Source organism: Mytilus californianus, unplaced genomic scaffold, assembly GCF_021869535.1.
Source record: "Mytilus californianus isolate M0D057914Y unplaced genomic scaffold, xbMytCali1.0.p SCAF_11, whole genome shotgun sequence".
In the NCBI taxonomy this organism is placed as follows: domain Eukaryota; kingdom Metazoa; phylum Mollusca; class Bivalvia; order Mytilida; family Mytilidae; genus Mytilus; species Mytilus californianus.
This window is the reverse complement of record NW_026262593.1, coordinates 65,476,293-65,480,682: the sequence shown is the minus strand read 5'-3', so window position 1 is coordinate 65,480,682 and position 4,390 is coordinate 65,476,293. Positions and strand designations below refer to the sequence as shown.

Below are 4,390 nucleotides of genomic sequence, written 5' to 3'. Positions count from 1 at the left end.
TCTAAAACTTACCCGTTGAATTGATTGTTAGGTAGATGAGACCATTATTTTATGTGTTTAAGAGAATTAAAAAAAATACTTAAAAAAGTTTAATTCATTTGCTGTGAAAAAATTAATATACCTGGATCTGAGAATCCTGCATTCCAAGAGCACTGTTTCTTGGGAACAAGAGAGTTGTCAAACACATTAAAGTCTACTATACAGTCTAATGGTGTAGACTTGAAACAGATCTGGACTCTCAGACTAACTTTATACTGTCTCTCTACTGATAAATCTTCTATTTTGTAACTGCAATAAGATAATGCTTAATTTAACTACCAAGAAAACCTGTTATACTTAAGTCATGTTGTTTTATTCTATTGTTTTTGGTCTTGAAACTTACTGTTGGTTAAAAGTTCAGCATCAGGTAAGATGCAATATCGCATTGAAAACGATTTTTACTTTGTGAATACACATGGTCCACATGGTCAATACAGAGGTGATGTAATTCCAAATCGTTATCAAATATTTATAATTTATGACAAAAAAGATCTAACCATAAGCTACTAACTTAGTCTAATCTTACTATCTACCATAAGAGCAAAGACTGGTTGGTTCAGAGTCAGCATTATTTGACCTACTAGAACTACATGTCTTCTGGGAACTCACAAATAAACCTGACAGACTTGTAGATCGCTGTATGCTTAACATCCAGTGGCAAATATTTCATGCATATTCACAAAAAAATATGAACTGCATTGTTTAAAATTTTCTAGGATTAACCAAATTTTTTAGCATTATTTCTAAATGATCAAAACACTTACGTCAGTCTGACAACTCCTTTGAAGCTAAATTGCTTCTCAACACCTAAAATTAATAATTGTGAGTTAACCACTTTATATCACAAATTACTGTAAATTCAGAAATTATTGCGATGTTTTTATTATTGCGATTAATACGACTTGTTGAGACTCACAATAAAAAGAACTTGCATTCTGATATCTGATACATATAAGTGTATGCAGATTTTCTTCAAAAATCGCAATAATAAATGCATGCAATAATTTTTGAATTTACAGTAACAAATATATACCATAGTATCAAATTGTTTTCATCATCAAATTTAATTTAATTTTTAATTTAATTTTTTTTATTTCATATTGATCAAAGAAAAATAAGCTTTTAAACAACATGTCAAGTTTCTATAAGAACTTCCATCTATTTTTTTCTTCATCTCAAGTCACAAACTTTATCATGGTAGGAAGTATTGCATGTATTTCACTTACCAAATTCAAAATTTGGGTCAGATGTCAAACTTGCATTTAAAACAAGTTTCTCTATTCCGATGATAAATGTCAGGTCACATGGATCTATATATAGAAATGTGTTGAAAGGTCTGTTGAGGAAATCAACCTCTGTACAACAATCCACAGCAGAACAGGTATCCTTGACAACACAGGTTGTGGACGAGGTTGTGGACAACGGCAAGGTGACTGTTGTAACATCCAATACACAATCTGGAGCAAGAATAATGGTATATATAATAATGATACAAAGATGGACAATGTTTGTACGACACAAGAACAGTTCCTACCATTTTCACATTGCATTACACCATATGATAACGGCAGTCGATGTTTTGCTACAGAAAAATTGAAATGAAATTTATGCAATATCATCAAGAAGGCAAGAATTTGAGAAAGTTTAATATACATACAAACACTAAGGACTTTGTGAAAGAGAGGTGGAAGATACCAAAATGATATTCAAACTCAAAATGCCACAAAAAAACAAAAAAACAACCCCAAGACAAACAACAGTATACAAAACACAACATAGAAAACTGCAAAAAATGAGTAACACCAACCCCACAAAAAACTGGGGGTGATCTCAGGTGCTCTGGAAGGGTGAGCAGATCCTGATCCACATGTGGCACACATCATGTTACTCATGTAAGTACAAACCAAGTGATAAGTCTTGTTCTGTAGGTCACATTTGAGTGAAGAGACAAATAAAATAAAATGTACATACTCTCCATTACTATAATGATAAAACCCTGTTACAGGAACATTCTGATGTCAATATAATAATAATAAGGAGATGTGGTATGATTGCCAATGGCACAAATATCTACCAGAGTTCAAATGGTATGGATGAAAACAATTAAAGGCAACCTTATGGCCTTCAACAATGAGTAAAACCCATACCACATAGGTTGCTATAAAAGGCCCCTACAGGATATATATAACAATTCAAAAGAGAAAACTAACGGCCTGATTTATATCAAAACAATTTATGAAAAACAAATATTACAGACATGAACCATCAACAACCACTGAACTACAGGCCCCTGACTAGGGACAGCCACATAAAGAATGTGGACATTGGTGAAACATTGATTTTATTTCACCATAGTTCATTTATGTGAAATCTACTGCATAATCTATCATTGGTGAAAAGCAACAGCCTTTGAGTGACTATTTCCAAATATTCTCTGTTTTTCTTCAACTTGTGATTTTTCATTGCCTCCTTGCTATCTTCTTATTTTTTCATTAATATTGCTAGTGTTATAACTATTTAGAAGGTATCATCTAAGTTCAATTTTACCATTTTAATATCATTTTGAAATAAATTCCTAGGTCTGATGACATTAAACCTACTCCATTTATTCTTATCTGACAGCGATATACAATCTAAACCAACCTTTCTTCCATCCATCAGCTGATGGACTATATGTCGAACTTGACCTTTGACATTGGTCATCTGACATGAGGTCACCAATGCCTAATTCTTGTAAAAGTTTAGAAGACTGAAGCTGGGTCAGAGTTTGAAGGTAAGTGAGTCCCTGTAGTGTGTACCATGCTGTTAAGGAGAAACCTGCAAATAAAAGAAAATAGTTAAACATACTTTTAAGACAAACAATCAACATATTTTCATGAACTATTTATTAATGTGACTTTGATGAGTAGAAAAATAACAAGTGAAACTGCGAGTTACTGCTCACTGATGATACCCCCACCCAAATATACATTTGGAATATTTAAACCACAATGTTTTTAGGTATAATCATTGTTGAGTGATGAATCTGAAAACACATCACACGGTTTAGCTGACTCATATAAACCCTGAAACAAAATTTCAGAAATCCTTGTAATGTAGTTCCTGAGAAAAATGTGACAAAAATTTTCAACTTGGATAGCATGTGTAAAATGATGTAAGTGTTCTTCGGTAAACAGGAAGTTGTTGAGTGATGAATCTGAAAACACATCACACGATATAGCTGACTTATATAAACCCTGAAACCAAATTACAGAAATCCTTATGATGTAGTTCCTGAGAAAGATGCGACGAAAAATATTCATGGGATGGATGGATGGACTGATAGATGGACAGACAGAGGTAAAACAGTATACCCCACTTTTCTAAAGCGGGGGTATAAATCCAGAAAAACTTCATGTTCCTAAAGAGAGAAAATCCAGAAAATAACAACAACTTTCATATGTTTTCCTTTGATTTTTAATCTGAAGCAAAAATATATTAGCAAAAATCATTTCAAACAAGTTTGAAAATTAAAGTAACACTTTGTATACTGATTTTTTTACATTTTCCCAAATTCCTATTAAACTATACCTGCTGGTCCAAAGTCTGTATTAAACTATACCTGCTGGTCCAAAGTCTGTATCAAACTATACCTGCTGGTCCAAAGTCTGTATCAAACTATACCTGCTGGTCCAAAGTCTGTATTAAACTATACCTGCTGGTCCAAAGTCTGTATCAAACTATACCTGCTGGTCCAAAGTCTGTATCAAACTATACCTGCTGGTCCAAAGTCTGTATCAAACTATACCTGCTAGTCCAAAGTCTGTATCAAACTATACCTGCTGGTCCAAAGTCTGTATTAAACTATACCTGCTGGTCCAAAGTCTGTATCAAACTATACCTGCTGGTCCAAAGTCTGTATCAAACTATACCTGCTGGTCCAAAGTATTAAACTATACCTGCTGGTCCAAAGTCTGTATTAAACTATACCTGCTGGTCCAAAGTCTGTATTAAACTATACCTGCTGGTCCAAAGTCTGTATCAAACTATACCTGCTGGTCCAAAGTCTGTATCAAACTATACCTGCTGGTCCAAAGTCTGTATCAAACTATACCTGCTGGTCCAAAGTATTAAACTACACCTGCTGGTCCAAAGTCTGTATCAAACTATACCTGCTGGTCCAAATTCTGTATCAAAGTCACACTGACTGTACGTTAGTATGTTTTGTTTAAAGATCTGCCAACTGTATGATGGAGTGGTGTTGTCGAACCAGATACTGATGTTCATATCTACTTTAAACTGTCTAACTGAGGGTGTGTGGTCTATTACAAAACTGAAACACACATAGACTATAGGTATTAAATCAATTTAT

At 33.6% G+C, this 4,390-nt stretch overlaps 1 long non-coding RNA gene across 11 annotated transcripts; it reads right to left on the bottom strand.

The window, feature by feature from the left end:
- Positions 1-1,269: 1,269 nt before the first annotated feature.
- LOC127720555 (uncharacterized) lies at positions 1,270-4,184 on the bottom strand. 11 transcript variants are annotated; one of them, XR_007990848.1, is made up of 3 exons: positions 4,160-4,184; positions 2,683-2,856; positions 1,270-1,496 (listed from the first exon to the last, which is right to left on the bottom strand). It is a non-coding gene; the product is annotated as an uncharacterized LOC127720555 (long non-coding RNA). The 11 variants fall into 11 exon arrangements; XR_007990849.1 differs by lacking the exon at positions 4,160-4,184 and adding an exon at positions 4,102-4,126; XR_007990850.1 differs by lacking the exon at positions 4,160-4,184 and adding an exon at positions 4,071-4,095.
- Positions 4,185-4,390: the final 206 nt, after the last annotated feature.